Genomic DNA, 22,031 nt, shown 5'->3' with positions numbered 1-22,031 from the left:
ATACAGAATCACAAGTGATTGGAAACACAGAATCACAAGTGATCTGCAACACAGAATCACAAGTGATTGGCAATACAGAATCACAAGTGATCGGCAACACAGAATGCAGAATCCCAAGTGATTTTGGCCAAAATGACAAACCATTCAAAACCGAAAATTTTACATTCTACTTCATGCATGTTCATAGAATGCAAAATTATAGTGGGTTTAATAACCATCTCGAAGCATATTTCAACAACTTCGGCTCTAGATACCATTGTTGGGATTTAATAAGTTTCATAATACTTATAATCATTCAAGAAATAAGATTTGCGGAAGCGTATAAATTTCCATTTTAAAACTTGTAAATCTTTAACCATTTAAAGTTAAATCCCAAATAGGATCAAGTTGTGAAACATACTTACAAACTAAGAGTGGGTTTAGAGATTATACCTCCTCAAGCTAGTTGAGAGTTGTTTTCAAAGTTGCAAGATGATGATGAAGATGATGATGAATGCAAGCCTCAAAGTGATGAAACCTCAAGAGATTATACCCCAAACTTGACACCAACACCTTGTACAATGGTTAGGATTTTTTGACACTTGAAAATAAGCTTCCAAATAAGCTCAAGAACTCCCTCTTGGACAGCGGAAAAATCAGCCAGAATTCAGCAAAAGGAGCTGAATTTCATTTGCTATTTTTTGTATATTTTTATGTATCACTTGAGTCAAGCCTTGGTAAACTAGTTAGGCATGTTCCTTAGGAGTTGTGTCAACTTTAAAGTAACCAAAATAAGCATGGGGTGTCTCCTTGGAGTCCCAACATCTGCACACTTATGATGTTTAATAATAATACTTGTAAGTTTATAAAAGTTTATAAACTTGTTATAAACTTATGTATTATTTTGTTACTTATATACTTTATAAAACCTTTTATAAAATATAACACAATATAATTATTTAAACCCATAAACAATTAAATATAAATTATCCAAATAATTTATCTCAAGTGATAATATTTTAGAAACCCAATTTTCTAAAATCTAAGTGTCGCGTATTTGTTTAATGATTCAATCGTTAAGATCAAATACGTATAAGGTGTCGGTAAGCTTGTTATTGGGTATGACCCGAATTGGATCAAAACATATTAGCCACGATAATTTGATATGTCTCTCGAGCATACGAAAAACCTTCAGTATTATACATGTATTTTAATATATTAGGTAATCTTAGGATACCATAGACATGTATGCAAATGTTTTTGAAATGTCCCGTTCTTATTGATTAAAAACGTTCCATATTAATTGATTTCGTTGCGAGGTTTTGACCTCTATATGAGACGTTTTTCAAAGACTGCATTCATTTTTAAAACAAACCATAACCTTTATTTCATAAATAAAGGTTTAAAAAGCTTTACGTAGATTATCAAATAATGATAATCTAAAATATCCTGTTTACACACGACCATTACATAATGGTTTACAATACAAATATGTTACATCGAAATCAGTTTCTTGAATGCAGTTTTTACACAATATCATACAAACATGGACTCCAAATCTTGTCCTTATTTTAGTATGCAACAGCGGAAGCTCTTAATATTCACCTGAGAATAAACATGCTTTAAACGTCAACAAAAATGTTGGTGAGTTATAGGTTTAACCTATATATATCAAATCGTAACAATAGACCACAAGATTTCATATTTCAATACACATCCCATACATAGAGATAAAAATCATTCATATGGTGAACACCTGGTAACCGACATTAACAAGATGCATATATAAGAATATCCCCATCATTCCGGGACACCCTTCGGATATGATATAAATTTCGAAGTACTAAAGCATCCGGTACTTTGGATGGGGTTTGTTAGGCCCAATAGATCTATCTTTAGGATTCGCGTCAATTAGGGTGTCTGTTCCCTAATTCATAGATTACCAGACTTAATAAAAAGGGGCATATTCGATTTTGATAATTCAACCATCGAATGTAGTTTCACGTACTTGTGTCTATTTTGTAAATCATTTATAAAACCTGCATGTATTCTCATCCCAAAAATATTAGATTTTAAAAGTGGGACTATAACTCACTTTCACAGATTTTTACTTCGTCGGGAAGTAAGACTTGGCCACTGGTTGATTCACGAACCTATAACAATATATACATATATATCAAAGTATGTTCAAAATATATTTACAACACTTTTAATATATTTTGATGTTTTAAGTTTATTAAGTCAGCTGTCCTCGTTAGTAACCTACAACTAGTTGTCCACAGTTAGATGTACAGAAATAAATTGATAAATATTATCTTGAATCAATCCATGACCCAGTGTATACGTATCTCAGTATTGATCACAACTCAAACTATATATATTTTGGAATCAACCTCAACCCTGTATAGCTAACTCCAACATTCACATATAGAGTGTCTATGGTTGTTCCGAAATATATATAGATGTGTCGACATGATAGGTCGAAACATTGTATACGTGTCTATGGTATCTCAAGATTACATAACATACAATACAAGTTGATTAAGTTATGGTTGGAATAGATTTGTTACCAATTTTCACGTAGCTAAAATGAGAAAAATTATCCAATCTTGTTTTACCCATAACTTCTTCATTTTAAATCCGTTTTGAGTGAATCAAATTGCTATGGTTTCATATTGAACTCTATTTTATGAATCTAAACAGAAAAAAGTATAGGTTTATAGTCGGAAAAATAAGTTACAAGTCGTTTTTGTAAAGGTAGTCATTTCAGTCGAAAGAACGACGTCTAGATGACCATTTTAGAAAACATACTTCCACTTTGAGTTTAACCATAATTTTTGGATATAGTTTCATGTTTATAATAAAAATCATTTTCTCAGAATAACAACTTTTAAATCAAAGTTTATCATAGTTTTTAATTAACTAACCCAAAACAGCCCGCGGTGTTACTACGACGGCGTAAATCCGGTTTTACGGTGTTTTTCGTGTTTCCAGGTTTTAAATCATTAAGTTAGCATATCATATAGATATAGAACATGTGTTTAGTTGATTTTAAAAGTCAAGTTAGAAGGATTAACTTTTGTTTGCGAACAAGTTTAGAATTAACTAAACTATGTTCTAGTGATTACAAGTTTAAACCTTCGAATAAGATAGCTTTATGTATATGAATCGAATGATGTTATGAACATCATTACTACCTTAAGTTCCTTGGATAAACCTACTGGAAAAGAGAAAAATGGATCTAGCTTCAACGGATCCTTGGATGGCTCGAAGTTCTTGAAGCAGAATCATGACACGAAAACAAGTTCAAGTAAGATCATCACTTGAAATAAGATTGTTATAGTTATAGAAATTGAACCAAAGTTTGAATATGATTATTACCTTGTATTAGAATGATAACCTACTGTAAGAAACAAAGATTTCTTGAGGTTGGATGATCACCTTACAAGATTGGAAGTGAGCTAGCAAACTTGAAAGTATTCTTGATTTTATGAAACTAGAACTTTTGGAATTTATGAAGAACACTTAGAACTTGAAGATAGAACTTGAGAGAGATCAATTAGATGAAGAAAATTGAAGAATGAAAGTGTTTGTAGGTGTTTTTGGTCGTTGGTATATGGATTAGATATAAAGGATATGTAATTTTGTTTTCATGTAAATAAGTCATGAATGATTACTCATATTTTTGTAATTTTATGAGATATTTCATGCTAGTTGCCAAATGATGGTTCCCACATGTGTTAGGTGACTCACATGGGCTACTAAGAGCTGATCATTGGAGTGTATATACCAATAGTACATACATCTAAAAGCTGTGTATTGTACGAGTACGAATACGGGTGCATACGAGTAGAATTGTTGATGAAACTGAACGAGGATGTAATTGTAAGCATTTTTGTTAAGTAGAAGTATTTTGATAAGTGTATTGAAGTCTTTCAAAAGTGTATAAGTACATATTAAAACAGTACATGTATATACATTTTAACTGAGTCGTTAAGTCATCGTTAGTCGTTACATGTAAGTGTTGTTTTGAAACCTTTAGGTTAACGATCTTGTTAAATGTTGTTAACCCAATGTTTATAATATCAAATGAGATTTTAAATTATTATATTATCATGATATTATGATATATTAATATATCTTAATATGATATATATTCATTTAAATGTCGTTACAACGATAATCGTTACATATATGTCTCGTTTCGAAATCCTTAAGTTAGTAGTCTTGTTTATATGTATGTAACTCATTGTTAATATACTTATGGAGATACTTACTTATCATAATCTCATGTTAACCATATGTATATCCATATATATATCGTCATGTCGTTTTTACAAGTTTTAACGTTCGTGAATCGCCGGTCAACTTGGGTGGTCAATTGTCTATATGAAACATATTTCAATTAATCAAGTCTTAACAAGTTTGATTGCTTAACATGTTGGAAACATTTAATCATGTAAATATCAATCTCAAATAAAATATATAAACATGAAAAAGTTCGGGTCACTACAGTACCTACCCGTTAAATAAATTTCGTCCCGAAATTTTAAGCTGTTGAAGGTGTTGACGAATCTTCTGGAAATAGATGCGGGTATTTCTTCTTCATCTGATCTTCATGCTCTCAGGTGAACTCGGGTCCTCTACGAGCATTCCATCGAACCTTAACAATTGGTATCTTGTTTTGCTTAAGTCTTTTAACTTCACGATCCATTATTTCGACGGGTGCTTCGATGAATTGGAGTTTTTCGTTGATTTGGATTTCATCTAATGGAATAGTGAGATCTTCTTTAGCAAAACATTTCTTCAAATTCGAGACGTGGAAAGTGTTATGTACAGCCACGAGTTGTTGAGGTAACTCAAGTCGGTAAGCTACTGGTCCGACACGATCAATAATCTTGAATGGTCCAATATACCTTGGATTTAATTTCCCTCGTTTACCAAATCGAACAACGCCTTTCCAAGGTGCAACTTTAAGCATGACCATCTCTCCAATTTCAAATTCTATATCTTTTCTTTTAATGTCAGCGTAGCTCTTTTGTCGACTTTGGGCGGTTTTCAACCGTTGTTGAATTTGGATGATCTTCTCGGTAGTTTCTTGTATAATCTCCGGACCCGTAATCTGTCTATCCCCCACTTCACTCCAACAAATCGAAGACCTGCACTTTCTACCATAAAGTGCTTCAAACGGCGCCATCTCAATGCTTTAATGGTAGCTGTTGTTGTAGGAAAATTCTGCTAACGGTAGATGTCGATCCCAACTGTTTCCGAAATCAATAACACATGCTCGTAGCATGTCTTCAAGCGTTTGTATCGTCCTTTCACTCTGCCCATCAGTTTGTGGATGATAGGCAGTACTCATGTCTAGACGAGTTCCTAATGCTTGCTGTAATGTCTGCCAGAATCTTGAAATAAATCTGCCATCCCTATCAGAGATAATAGAGATTGGTATTCCATGTCTGGAGACGACTTCCTTCAAATACAGTCGTGCTAACTTCTCCATCTTGTCATCTTCTCTTATTGGCAGGAAGTGTGCTGACTTGGTGAGACGATCAACTATTACCCAAATAGTATCAAAACCACTTGCAGTCCTTGGCAATTTAGTGATGAAATCCATGGTAATGTTTTCCCATTTCCATTCCGGGATTTCGGGTTGTTGAAGTAGACCTAATGGTTTTTGATGCTCAGCTTTGACCTTAGAACACGTCAAACATTCTCCTACGTATTTAGCAACATCAGCTTTCATACCCGGCCACCAAAAATGTTTCTTGAGATCCTTGTACATCTTCCCCGTTCCAGGATGTATTGAGTATCTGGTTTTATGAGCTTCTCTAAGTACCATTTCTCTCATATCTCCAAATTTTGGTACCCAAATCCTTTCAGCCCTACACCGGGTTCCGTCTTCCCGAATATTAAGATGCTTCTCCGATCCTTTGGGTATTTCATCCTTTAAATTTCCCTCTTTTAAAACTCCTTGTTGCGCCTCCTTTATTTGAGTAGTAAGGTTATTATGAATCATTATATTCATAGATTTTACTCAAATGGGTTCTCTGTCCTTCCTACTCAAGGCATCGGCTACCACATTTGCCTTCCCCGGGTGGTAACGAATCTCAAAGTCGTAATCATTCAATAATTCAATCCACCTACGCTGCCTCATATTCAGTTGTTTCTGATTAAATATGTGTTGAAGACTTTTGTGGTCGGTATATATAATACTTTTGACCCCATATAAGTAGTGCCTCCAAGTCTTTAATGCAAACACAACCGCGCCTAATTCCAAATCATGCGTCGTATAATTTTGTTCGTGAATCTTCAATTGTCTAGACGCATAAGCAATCACCTTCATTCGTTGCATTAATACACAACCGAGACCTTGCTTTGATGCGTCACAATAAATCACAAAATCATTATTCCCTTCAGGCAATGACAATATAGGTGCCGTAGTTAGCTTTTTCTTCAATAACTGAAACGCTTTCTCTTGTTCATCATTCCATTCAAATTTCTTCCCTTTATGCGTTAATGCAGTCAAGGGTTTGCTATTCTGGAAAAGTCTTGGATGAACCTTCTGTAGTAACCAGCTAGTCCTAAAAACTGGCGTATGTGTTTCGGAGTTTTCGGGGTTTCCCACTTTTCAACAGTTTCTATCTTTGCCGGATCCACCTTAATACCTTCTTTGTTCACTATGTGACCGAGGAATTGAACTTCTTCTAACCAAAATGCACACTTTGAAAACTTAGCGTACAGTTTTTCCTTCCTCAATACTTCTAACACCTTTCTCAAATGTTCACCGTGTTCTTGGTCATTCTTTGAGTAAATAAGTATGTCATCAATGAAAATAATGACAAACTTGTCAAGGTATGGTCCACACACTCGGTTCATAAGGTCCATGAACACAGCTGGTGCATTAGTTAAACCAAACGGCATGACCATAAACTCGTAATGACCGTAACGTGTTCTGAAAGCAGTCTTTGGAATATCATCTTCTTTCACCCGCATTTGATGATACCCGGAACGTAAGTCAATCTTTGAATAAATAGACGAGCCTTGTAGTTGATCAAATAAGTCGTCGATTCTCGGTAGTGGGTAGCGGTTCTTGATGGTAAGTTTGTTCAACTCTCGGTAGTCGATACACAACCTGAATGTACCATCTTTCTTCTTGACAAACAAAACAGGAGCTCCCCACGGTGATGTGCTTGGTCGAATGAAACCACGCTCTAAAAGTTCTTGTAATTGGCTTTGCAGTTCTTTCATCTCGCTGGGTGCGAGTCTGTAAGGAGCACGAGCTATTGGTGCAGCTCCTGGTACAAGATCTATTTGAAATTCAACGGATCGATGTGGGGGTAATCCCGGTAATTCTTTCGGGAATACATCGGGAAATTCTTTTGCAATGGGAACATCATTGATGCTCTTTTCTTCAGTTTGTACTTTCTCGACGTGTGCTAGAACAGCATAGCAACCTTTTCTTATTAGTTTTTGTGCCTTCAAATTACTAATAAGATGTAGCTTCGTGTTGCCCTTTTCTCCGTACACCATTAAGGGTTTTCCTTTTTCTCGTATAATGCGAATTGCATTTTTGTAACAAACGATCTCTGCTTTCACTTCTTTCAACCAGTCCATACCGATTATCACATCAAAACTCTCTAACTCTACTGGTATCAAATCAATCTTAAATGTTTCGCTAACCAGTTTAATTTCTCGATTCCGACATATATTATCTGCTGAAATTAATTTACCATTTGCTAATTCGAGTAAAAATTTACTATCCAAAGGCATCAATGGACAACTTAATTTAGCACAAAAATCTCTACTCATATAGCTTCTATCCGCACCCGAATCAAATAAAACGTAAGCAGATTTATTGTCAATAAGAAACGTACCCGTAACAAGCTCCGGGTCTTCTTGTGCCTCTGCCGCATTAATATTGAAAACTCTTCCGCGGCCTTGTCCATTCGTGTTCTCCTGGTTCGGGCAATTTCTAATAATGTGGCCCGGTTTTCCACATTTATAACAAACTACATTGGCATAACTTGCTCCGACACTACTTGCTCCGCCATTACTCATTCCGACACCATTTGTTCCTTTCGTTCTATTAACCCCTGGTCCGTAGACCTCACACTTCGCCGTGCTATGACCATTTCTTTTACACTTGTTGCAAAATTTGGTGCAGAACCCCGAGTGATACTTTTCACACCTTTGGCATAGCTACTTCTGATTGTTGTTGTTTTTGCGGTTATTATTGTTATTGAGATGATTGTTGTAGTTGATGCTGTTGTTGTTGTTGTTGTTGTTGTTGTTGTTGTTGTTGTTGGGCCGTTTGTTGTAGTTGCGATTGATGTTGCGATTGTTGGGATAATTGTTGCGATTGCTGTTGTTGTTGTATTGGTGATTCTTATCACCGTTTTCCTCCCACTTTCTTTTGACTTGCTTCACATTGGCCTCTTCAGCAGTCTGTTCTTTAATTCTTTCTTCAATCTGATTCACTAGTTTGTGAGCCATTCTACATGCCTGTTGTATGGAGGCGGGCTCGTGTGAACTTATATCTTCTTGGATTCTTTCCGGTAATCCTTTCACAAACGCGTCGATCTTCTCTTCCTCATCTTCGAATGCTCCCGGACACAATAGGCACAATTCTGTGAATCGTCTTTCGTACGTGGTAATATCAAATCCTTGGGTTCGTAACCCTCTAAGTTCTGTCTTGAGCTTATTGACCTCGGTTCTGGGATGGTACTTCTCGTTCATCAAGTGCTTGAATGCTGACCACGGTAGTGCGTACGCATCGTCTTGTCCCACTTGCTCTAGATAGGTATTCCACCATGTTAACGCAGAACCTGTGAAGGTATGCGTAGCGTACTTCACTTTGTCCTCTTCAGTACACTTACTTATGGCAAACACTGATTCGACCTTCTCGATCCACCGTTTCAATCCGATCGGTCCTTCGGTTCCATCAAATTCCAAAGGTTTGCAGGCAGTAAATTCTTTGTAGGTGCATCCTACACGATTTCCTATACTACTAGATCCAAGGTTATTGTTGGTATGTAGCGCAGCCTGTACTGCGGCTATGTTTGAAGCTAGAAAAGTACGGAATTCCTCTTCATTCATATTCACGGTGTGTCGAGTAGTCGGTGCCATTTCCTTCAAAATAGTCAAATGGAACAAGTTAATCATACAGAATATTAAGAGTAGTTAATAGTATTTCGTAGCATAATATGAACTCATTTATAAAAGCTTTTTCTTCATATTAGCGTTTTATAAGTTTAAATTCGGGTAGTACCTACCCGTTAAGTTCATACTTAGTAGCTAATATACAATTCAACTACTACAATTCTATATGAAAAACTGATTATAATAATATTTCGCGTTCAAACTTTTTCACAATATTTCACAAACTTACAATACCGCTTATTTTACATATAGCATGAAATATAGCACACAATAAATTTGATACAAGATGGTTGTGAAGATAATTCTAGCTAGTACACAAGTCGTTCAGCAAACGCAATAAAGACACGTAATTCATACGTCCAGAAACAAGTCATGCATTCTGGTTTTACTAGGATTACTTCCCATCCTTGGTCTTGTGGAACATAACCGTTATGGCCGTTGATAAGACAGCGTGTTGTAACGTCATCAAAGGGACGAGGGTTACGTAATGTCCAACAGTCCCGTAACAATCTAAAAACCTCATTTCTTACCCCAATTACCGACTCCGTCACTTGTGGGAACGTTTTGTTTAATAGTTGTAGCACGATGTTCTTGTTCTCACTTTGGTGAGAAGCGAACATTACTAATCCGTAAGCATAACATGCTTCTTTATGTTGCATGTTAGCCGCGTTTTCTAAATCACGAAGTCCAATATTCAGATATATTGAGTCAAAATAATTTCTTAACCCATTGCGTAAAATAGCATTTGGGTTCCCCGCAATATATGCGTCAAAGTAAACACATCGTAACTTATGGATTTACCAATGTGATATCCCCCATCTTTCAAACGAAAGCCTTTTATATACCAAGGCATTCTTGGAACGTTCTTCGAATGTCTTACAAACTGATCTCGCCTTAAATAGTTGTGCCGAAGAATTCTGACCGACTCTAGACAAGATTTCATCAATCATGTCTCTGGGTAGGTCTCTTAAAATATTGGGTTGTCTATCCATTTTGTGTTTTTATACTGTAAAATAGACAAGAGTTAGATTCATAAAAAAAAAATACTTATTAATACAAGCAATTTTTACACATCATAAAGCATAAGCACACTATATTACATATATTACACCACACGAATACAACTATCTTATTCCGACTCGCTTGTTTCTTCTTCTTCGGTTTTGGTTCGTTTTGCCAAGTTTCTAGGGATATATGATGTTCCCCTAATACGAGCCGTAATTTTCCACATTGGTTTAGAAAAACCTGGTGGTTTAGAGGTTCCCGGGTCATTGTTACAACTTAAGGACTTCGGGGGTTGACGATACATATAAAGTTCATCGGGGTTGGAATTAGATTTCTCTATTTTTATGCCCTTTCCCTTATTATTTTCTTTTGCCTTTTTAAATTCAGTTGGGGTAATTTCTATAACATCATCGGAATTCTCGTCGGAATTCGATTCATCGGAGAATTGGTAATCCTCCCAATATTTTGCTTACTTGGCGGAAACACCATTGACCATAATTAACCTTGGTCGGTTGGTTGAGGATTCTCTTTTACTTAACCGTTTTATTATTTCCCCCACCGGTTCTATTTCTTCTTCCGGTTCCGATTCTTCTTCCGGTTCCGATTCTTCTTCCGGTTCTGACTCTTCTTCCGGTTCCTCTTCGGGAACTTGTGAATCAGTCCACGAATCATTCCAATTTACATTTGACTCTTCATTATTATTAGGTGAGTCAATGGGACTTGTTCTAGAGGTAGACATCTATCACATAATATCAAACACGTTAAGAGATTAATATATCACATAATATTCATATGTTAAAAATATATAGTTTCCAACAAAAATGTTAAGCAATCATTTTTAAAGAAAACATGGTCGAAGTCCAGACTCACTAATGCATCCTAACAAACTCGATAAGACACACTAATGCAAATTTTCTGGTTCTCTAAGACCAACGCTCGGATACCAACTGAAATGTCCCGTTCTTATTGATTAAAAACGTTCCATATTAATTGATTTCGTTGCGAGGTTTTGACCTCTATATGAGACGTTTTTCAAAGACTGCATTCATTTTTAAAACAAACCATAACCTTTATTTCATAAATAAAGGTTTAAAAAGCTTTACGTAGATTATCAAATAATGATAATCTAAAATACCCTGTTTACACACGACCATTACATAATGGTTTACAATACAAATATGTTACATCGAAATCAGTTTCTTGAATGCAGTTTTTACACAATATCATACAAACATGGACTCCAAATCTTGTCCTTATTTTAGTATGCAACAGCGGAAGCTCTTAATATTCACCTGAGAATAAACATGCTTTAAACGTCAACAAAAATGTTGGTGAGTTATAGGTTTAACCTATATATATCAAATCGTAACAATAGACCACAAGATTTCATATTTCAATACACATCCCATACATAGAGATAAAAATCATTCATATGGTGAACACCTGGTAACCGACATTAACAAGATGCATATATAAGAATATCCCCATCATTCCGGGATACCCTTCGGATATGATATAAATTTCGAAGTACTAAAGCATCCGGTACTTTGGATGGGGTTTGTTAGGCCCAATAGATCTATCTTTAGGATTTGCGTCAATTAGGGTGTCTGTTCCCTAATTCATAGATTACCAGACTTAATAAAAAGGGGCATATTCGATTTCGATAATTCAACCATAGAATGTAGTTTCACGTACTTGTGTCTATTTTGTAAATCATTTATAAAACCTGCATGTATTCTCATCCCAAAAATATTAGATTTTAAAAGTGGGACTATAACTCACTTTCACAGATTTTTACTTCGTCGGGAAGTAAGACTTGGCCACTGGTTGATCCACGAACCTATAACAATATATACATATATATCAAAGTATGTTCAAAATATATTTACAACACTTTTAATATATTTTGATGTTTTAAGTTTATTAAGTCAGCTGTCCTCGTTAGTAACCTACAACTAGTTGTCCACAGTTAGATGTACAGAAATAAATTGATAAATATTATCTTGAATCAATCCACGACCCAGTGTATACGTATCTCAGTATTGATCACAACTCAAACTATATATATTTTGGAATCAACCTCAACCCTGTATAGCTAACTCCAACATTCACATATAGAGTGTCTATGGTTGTTCCGAAATATATATAGATGTGTCGATATGATAGGTCGAAACATTGTATACGTATCTATGGTATCTCAAGATTACATAACATACAATACAAGTTGATTAAGTTATGGTTGGAATAGATTTGTTACCAATTTTCACGTAGCTAAAATGAGAAAAATTATCCAATCTTATTTTACCCATAACTTCTTCATTTTAAATCCGTTTTGAGTGAATCAAATTGCTATGGTTTCATATTGAACTCTATTTTATGAATCTAAACAGAAAAAGTATAGGTTTATAGTCATAAAAATAAGTTACAAGTCGTTTTTGTAAAGGTAGTCATTTCAGTCGAAAGAACGACGTCTAGATGACCATTTTAGAAAACATACTTCCACTTTGAGTTTAACCATAATTTTTGGATATAGTTTCATGTTCATAATAAAAATCATTTTCTCAGAATAACAACTTTTAAATCAAAGTTTATCATAGTTTTTAATTAACTAACCCAAAACAGCCCGCGGTGTTACTACGACGGCGTAAATCCGGTTTTACGGTGTTTTTCGTGTTTCCAGGTTTTAAATCATTAAGTTAGCATATCATATAGATATAGAACCTGTGTTTAGTTGATTTTAAAAGTCAAGTTAGAAGGATTAACTTTTGTTTGCGAACAAGTTTAGAATTAACTAAACTATGTTCTAGTGATTACAAGTTTAAACCTTCGAATAAGATAGCTTTATGTATATGAATCGAATGACGTTATGAACATCATTACTACCTTAAGTTCCTTGGATAAACCTACTGGAAAATAGAAAAATGGATCTAGCTTCAACGGATCCTTGGATGGCTCGAAGTTCTTGAAGCAGAATCATGACACGAAAACAAGTTCAAGTAAGATCATCACTTGAAATAAGATTGTTATAGTTATAGAAATTGAACCAAAGTTTGAATATGATTATTACCTTGTATTAGAATGATAACCTACTGTAAGAAACAAAGATTTCTTGAGGTTGGATGATCACCTTACAAGATTGGAAGTGAGCTAGCAAACTTGAAAGTATTCTTGATTTTATAAAACTAGAACTTTTGGAATTTATGAAGAACACTTAGAACTTGAAGATAGAACTTGAGAGAGATCAATTAGATGAAGAAAATTGAAGAATGAAAGTGTTTGTAGGTGTTTTTGGTCGTTGGTGTATGGATTAGATATAAAGGATATGTAATTTTGTTTTCATGTAAATAAGTCATGAATGATTACTCATATTTTTGTAATTTTATGAGATATTTCATGCTAGTTGCCAAATGATGGTTCCCACATGTGTTAGGTGACTCACATGGGCTACTAAGAGCTGATCATTGGAGTGTATATACCAATAGTACATACATCTAAAAGCTGTGTATTGTACGAGTACGAATACGGGTGCATACGAGTAGAATTGTTGATGAAACTGAACGAGGATGTAATTGTAAGCATTTTTGTTAAGTAGAAGTATTTTGATAAGTGTATTGAAGTCTTTCAAAAGTGTATAAGTACATATTAAAACAGTACATGTATATACATTTTAACTGAGTCGTTAAGTCATCGTTAGTCGTTACATGTAAGTGTTGTTTTGAAACCTTTAGGTTAACGATCTTGTTAAATATTGTTAACCCAATGTTTATAATATCAAATGAGATTTTAAATTATTATATGATCATGATATTATGATATATTAATATATCTTAATATGATATATATTCATTTAAATGTCGTTACAACGATAATCGTTACATATATGTCTCGTTTCGAAATCCTTAAGTTAGTAGTCTTGTTTATATGTATGTAACTCATTGTTAATATACTTATGGAGATACTTACTTATCATAATCTCATGTTAACCATATGTATATCCATATATATATCGTCATGTCGTTTTTACAAGTTTTAACGTTCGTGAATCGACGGTCAACTTGGGTGGTCAATTGTCTATATGAAACATATTTCAATTAATCAAGTCTTAACAAGTTTGATTGCTTAACATGTTAGAAACATTTAATCATGTAAATATCAATCTCAAATAAAATATATAAACATGGAAAAGTTCGGGTCACTACAGTTTTGACATATCATATCGACCCATGTATATATATTATTTGGAACAACCATAGACACTCTATATGCAGTCATGTTTGAGTTAGCTATACATGGTTGAGGTTGATTCCAAAAATATATATACTTTGAGTTGTGATCTAGCCTGAGACGTGTATACACTGGGTCGTGGATTGATTCAAGATAATATATATCAATTTATTTCTGTACATCTAACTATGGACAACTAGTTGTAGGTTACTAACGAGGACAGCTGACGTAATAAACTTAAAACATCATAATGTATTAAAAATGTTGTAAATATATATTGAACATACTTTGATATATATATATATATATATATATATATATATATATATATATATATATATATATATATATATATATATATATATATATATATATATATATTGTTATAGGTTCGTGAATCGACCAGTGGCCAAGTCTTACTCCCGACGAAGTAAAAATCTGTGAAAGTGAGTTATAGTCTCACTTTTAAAATCTAATATTTTGGGATGAGAATACATGCAGTTTTATAAATGTTTTACGAAATAGACACAAATAAATGAAACTACATTATATGGGTGAATGATCGAAGTCGAATATGCCCCTTTTGCTTGGTAGCCTAAGAATTAATAAACCGATCTACTAATTGACGCGAATCCTAAAGATAGATCTATTGGGCCTAACGAACCCCATCCAAAGTACCGGATGCTTTAGTACTTCGAATTCGTTTTTATCATGTCCGAAGGATTTCCCGGAATGATAGGGGATATTCTTATATGCATCTTGTTAATGTCAGTTACCGAGTGTTCACCATATGAATAATTTTTATCTCTATGTATGGGATGTATATTGAAATATGAAATCTTGTGGTCTATTATTATGATTTGATAATGTATAGGTTAAACCTATAACTCACCAACATTTTTGTTAACATTTTAAGCATGTTTATTCTCAGGTGATTATTAAGAGCTTCCGCTGTTGCATACTAAAATAAGAACAAGATTTGGAGTCCATGATTGTATGATATTATGTAAAAACTGCATTCAAGAAACTTATTTTTGATGTAATATATTCTTATTGTAAACCATTATGTAATGGTCGTATGTAAACGGTATATTTTAGATTATCATTATTTGATAATCTACGTAATGCTTTTTAAACCTTTATAGATAAAATAAAGGTTACGATTGTTTTAAAAATGAATGCAGTCTTTGAAAAACGTCTCATATAGAGGTCAAAACCTCGCGACGAAATCAATTAATATGGAACGTTTATAATTAATATGAACGGGACATTTCAATGACAACCTCGATCAAATTTTGGGGAGAAATTTCTTTAACGGGTAGGTACCGTGACGACTCAAAAATTTTCGACCAAATTTAAATTTAATCTTTATATGGTTTCGACGCGATAAGCAATGTATGTAATGTTGAGTCTCAAAATTTTGAACTGTTTTTATATATTCATTTACTCTTTGACTGTTCTCGACGATTCACGAACAACTATTTGTAAATAGATACATATATGTTTAAATGTATAAATATATTTTAATTTGAAATAATATACGATTTAATCGTTGGAACTAAAAATGTAAAATAATATATGAAGTCATTTTAGGTGATATTATATTATATTAAGTTAAATAATATTTAAATAATTATTATTATGTGCAAAGGTGTAAATATATATTAATACGTTTCAGCGTGTGTCGGTTTCATTCTGGCGAATCGTTTCGGTTTACAAACCAACGATTAGACTTTTGCGATTTTTAAATCCAAAATTTTTATTATCATTGACATTTCAATGTTATATGAATTCATAAAATATTCTTATATTTTTATTTCGTGGATTTCCATCCTTCTCGCGTAATTTAATCGCGTAACATTAGTTTGCTCAGTATGCTTTCCTTATAATCTTTCGGGCAAACTGTTGTCATATTATAGGTCTAAGTTAATCATAATTTTTGAACTCCCGAACTACTAATTTGGTCACCACCATTAACTTACAAAGTTATTTTTAATGGAACATGCTATAATTAATTATCCATAATTAGGTGTCGGCAGAGTATTAATTATATTACTCCCGTGATATTATTTGTAAGTTAGTGTTTCTGTTTCTTATTCCATTTTCCTCTTTATCTAAATATATTCTGTTAGATATCAATATCATATGTTTTTAATGAAGTTTAGAATAAATCCTAATAACTACAAATATATATAAATATTACGTAACTAATAAATTAAATTATGTGATTTCCAGTATACGTTTTAATATATAAATGAATGATATAGGTTCGTGAATCCGAGGCCAACCCTACACTTGTTCAATGTCGTCATATGTATTTTTACTACAAAATACAGTATTGTGAGTTTCATTTGCTCCCTTTTTAAATGCTTTTGCAATATATACTTTTGGGACTGAGAATACATGCGCTGCTTTTATAAATGTTTTATGAAATAGACACAAGTAATCGAAACTACATTCTATGGTTGGATTATCGAATCGAATATCACCCTTTTTAGTCTGGTAATCTAAGAATTAGGGAACAGATACCCTAATTGACGCGAATCCTAAAGATAGATCTATTAGGCCTAACAAACCCCATCCGGGTAACGGATGCTTTAGTACTTCGATTTTATCATGTCCGATGAGAGTCCCAGAATGATGGGGATATTTTAGACGCGTTTTGTTAATGTCGATTACCAGGTGTTCACCATATGAATGATTTTTTAATTCGCGGGTTACGCGTATTATTTTGTACTCGGGTTACGTGTACAATTAAATATCTGGAAATCTTCTATTAAAATGATGAAAATGAATATTGATGATAAACTAATGAACTCACCAACCTTTTGGTTGACACTTGAAAGCATGTTTATTCTCATGTATGAAAGAAATCTTTCGCTGTGCATTTGCTCATTTTAGAGATATTACTTGGAGTCATTCATGACATATTTCAAAAGACGTTGCATTCGAGTCGTTGAGTTCATCAAGATTATTATTAAGTCAATTATAGTTGGATGTATTATGAAATGGTATGCATATCGTCAACTTTCGATGTAAGGAAAGTTTATCTTTTCAAAACGAATGCAATGTTTGTAAAATGTATCATATAGAGGTCAAGTACCTCGCGATATAACCAAATGTAATGTATTCGTCCAGATGGATTAGGACGGGTCGTCTCACATATATACATATATATTTTCTTCACATGTAATCATGGATTTAATGAGTCAATATGATATTAAACTCATTTGATTCACCGTTAGAACAAGAATATATAATCTCTAAAACAATAGAGATTACATAATCGCCATGTCGAACAAAGATAAATGATGTAGAACGTCATGTAGAAAGATAATTATGCTCGAGGTACAGATTGTGATGTTAAGGCGTGTGTTGTTGATGGTACGGGTGCTGTTGCTGGTGGTTCTGTTGATATCGGTGATGTTGCTGAAGCTGGTAAGTTTTGCACCATATTCTCCAAAGCTATTACCCGAGCACGAAGTTCGTTGACTTCTTGTATGACTCCAGGATGATTGTCGGTTCGGACGAGCGGATGAATAAAATTCAGAATTTGAGATAGTATATAATCATGACGAGATATTCAGGAAATGAGGGTGAAAATGGTGTTGCGGATAGGTTCGCCTGTAAGTGCTTCAGGTTCTTCGCCAATAGGTGAATTCGGGTGGTGGATGGAAAGGATCGCCTTCTTTTTGCCTCCAATGATTAAGTAGGCTACGAACCCCTCCTCAATTCATCCAGAATAGATGATGGCTAATTGGTTGATCCATTCCGGTCACACTGCTTTTGGAGCTTGAGTGAAACTCCATATCGGAATCCGAGGGACTTGAACTGGTGGCGAGTTCCATTTCGTACGATTGAATAAAGGATTTTTCGATATGAAATGATTTTCGGCTATCAGATGGTATTCTAATTACATAGAATATCTATATATATAGCTCCAAAGATTTCGTAGATTACGTAGGAATGTACAGAATATGTCAGGCAAAGTTTACAGTAACATATACGCTAAGATATGAATTAGTAGATACGCTAAGATATGAATTTTGTCTATACACTATTTATGTAATCAATGCAGTAAGATGTATTTAGACTAAGAATAATAAGCATGTAATTTCCGACAAAAAATGATAAGCAAAACTTTTTGACATGCAGACACAGTCGAAGTTCAGACTCACTAATGCATCTAAACAACTATCAATTAGACACACTAATGCACGACCTGGTTCGCTAAGACTACCGCTCTGATACCACATGAAGCGACCCATCCCAATCCATAAGGACGAATACAATAACATATGGTTACATTACGAGGTTTTGACCTCTATATGATACATTTTACAAACATTGCATTCGTTTTCAAAAGACAACCTTTCATTACATCGAAAGTTGACAGGTATGCATACCACTTCATAATATCCAAACTATAAATGACCAAATCTATCATTTACTTAATAATAATCTTTATTGAACTCAACGACTTGAATGCAACGTCTTTTGAAAAATGCCATGAATGACTCCAAGTAATATCTCTAAAATGAGCAAATGCACAGCGGAAGATTTCTTTAATACCTGAGAATAAACATGCTTTTAAGTGTCAACCAAATGGTTGGTGAGTTTATTAGTTTATCATAATCAATCATTTCCATAATTTTAATAGACCACAAGATTTCATTTTTCATAAACATCATTCACATATCAGGCATTTTGCAAACTACATAGAGATAAAAATCATTCATATGGATTGAACACCTGGTAATCGATATTTACAAGATGCATATAGAATATCCCCATCATTCCGGGACATCCTTCGGACATGATAAAATTTCGAAGTACTAAAGCATCCGCAACAATGGATGGGGCTTGTTGGGCCCGATAGATGTATCTTTAGGATTCGCGTCAATTAGGGTGTTTGTTCCCTAATTCTTAGATTAACAGACTATAAGGGGCATATTCGATTTCGATCATTCAACCATATAATGTAGTTTCAATTACTTGTGTCTATTTCGTAAAACATTTATAAGCAGTGCATGTATTCTCAGTCCCAAAAATATATATTGCAAAAGCATTTAAAAAGGGAGCAAATGAAACTCACTATACTGTATTTTGTAGTAAAAATACATATGACGACATTGAACAATGCAAGGTTGGCCTCAGATTTACGAACCTATATCATTTATATATATTAACACATATAATTGAAATCGAACAAATTTATATGTTATTAGTGATATAAATGTCATCTTAATAAATTTTGTGTTTTATTAACAACTTAATTAAATATATTCATTTTATATACATAAAAAAATATTAATATAGTTTTATTAAGTATATTTGTATATGCCTAACTCTTATCATAATAATAATAATAATAATATTAATAGTAATACTGATAGTAATAATAATATAGTTGTAATAATAATGATACTAGTAGTAAAAATGATAATAATAATAATAATAATAATGTTAAAAATAAAAATATTAATGTTAAAAATAATAATAATAATGATAATAAAAATAATAATGATAAAAATAATGATAATTCTAATAATAATAAAAATGATAGTTTTAATGATACTAAAAATGATGATGATAATAATAATAATAATAATAATAATAATAATAATAATAATAATAATAATAATAATAATAATAATAATAATAATAATAATAATAATAATGATGATAATACTAATACTAATGTTAATAATAATAATAATAATAATAATAATAATAATAATAATAATAATAATAATAATAATAATAATAATAATAATAATAATCATCTTAAAATCATGTTAATACTAGAGATAATAATAGTAATAATAATAATAATAACTATAACAATAATAATTTTGCTACTAATGATAATAATGATAATAATATAAATTATATTAATGATAGTAATAATAATAATTTACATAAAAATAATTAATAATAATAATAATAATAATAATAATAATAATAATAATAATAATAATAATAATAATAATAATAATAATAATAATAATAATAATAATAATAATAATAATAATAATTGTAATTTGATACTAATACTAATATTAATAATATTAATGATAATAATAATCATAATATTAATGTTATAAATAATTAATATGATAATAATAACAATAGTTAATAATAAAGATAATAATAATAATAATAATAATAATAATAATAATAATAATAATAATAATAATAATAATAATAACAATAATTATAATTATAATAATAAAAATAACAATAATTATAATAAAAATTCTAAGAATCATAATTATACCTCATATATATGGGATCACCCATTAATGGCGGCTCCCAAAAGAAACAGATCGAATTAACCCAAAAAAAATACGATGCAGAGGAAAAAGTATCATCCGATTAATCAGTCAAGAATCATTATCATCATCAACAAAAGATTAATCAAAGGGTAATTATCGATGAACATCAAGTCAATCGTTTTGTCATCAACCTCGTTCAATCTTCATCATCGATCTTCCTCATCATTCTCCATCAATCGATCAAGTAGTCGATTCATCAATTGATCGAGTAAGTAAACAATTCATTGATATTTTTCTTAATTTCTTCATCTCTCTAAATATATATTCTGTACTTTTTAATTGGATCAAACCTAAGTGGTAATAAATGGTGTTCTTGGTGGGTTTTGATTTAGTGAAGATGGATTTTCGATTTATAGAACAGAAAAATTCATGGCAGCAGTAGTTTATTCGAATGGTAGAAAGAAGCAGGAATGGGTCTCGATGGTGGTGTATTCGGTTGAAAATAGAAACATAACAGAAGTAGTTGCAGGAGTTTGATGGTTCACTAATAAGAAAGAAAGTGGAGAGAGAGAGAGAGAGGTATAGTGGTGGTTGTCGGTTGTAGCAAAGAGATGGCAGCAAGCAGCTCAACAGGTAGTAGTATCCTGACCAAAATAGGAGGCAAAGTTAATAGTTGCAGGTTTGTGTTGATGTTGTTGTGAATATTTGAATATGGCAGGCGTATTTCTGTTAATTCTTACTTCCTGTTACTACTACTAATATATGTGTGTTTCGATAAATAATGATACTACTAGTCTCAAGTGTTTCTATAGTTCTTGATAATTTATTGATTGTTAATCTATGGGTCTTGATGAGTTGTTTTCATTGCAGGTACATCAGAAAAAATGGTGGTTGTTTGGGTGGTTAAAGAGGATCGTGGCAGTGGTGGTGATTTCAATATGGTGGCGATTGAGGTGGAGACGGGAGGTGATGGAGGTGGTCGGACATGTAAGGCTGTTTGGGTAGTTTACATAGAAACATATATATAGTAGTAGCATACGAGTAAGTACCAGAAATAGAAGAGCAAACACGTACTAGCAGTTGTTTCATTAGCAGTGTGGTAGCACAATGATGTGTAATTATTGTGCTCTAAATGAACATATATTTAGTATCAATATCCTTCCAATATGTAAAACTTTTAGTTGCAATTGTTCTATTTTTATGTAATATTCGTTTAAATAAATAAGTGCGAAGACAAAAGAAGAAAACGACGATTTGAAGACGCAAATGACCAAAAAGCTCAAATGTACAAGATATAATTCAAGTGGTTCAATTTATTGATGAGAAACATCCAAAAATGATAAGAGTACAAGCCGCAAAACGCAAAGTATAAGATATTAAATA

The sequence above is a fragment of the Rutidosis leptorrhynchoides genome, chromosome 5, assembly GCF_046630445.1.
Source record: "Rutidosis leptorrhynchoides isolate AG116_Rl617_1_P2 chromosome 5, CSIRO_AGI_Rlap_v1, whole genome shotgun sequence".
Lineage (NCBI taxonomy): Eukaryota > Viridiplantae > Streptophyta > Magnoliopsida > Asterales > Asteraceae > Rutidosis > Rutidosis leptorrhynchoides.
The sequence above is the reverse complement of the archived record's forward strand: the minus strand, read 5'-3'. Positions refer to the sequence as shown.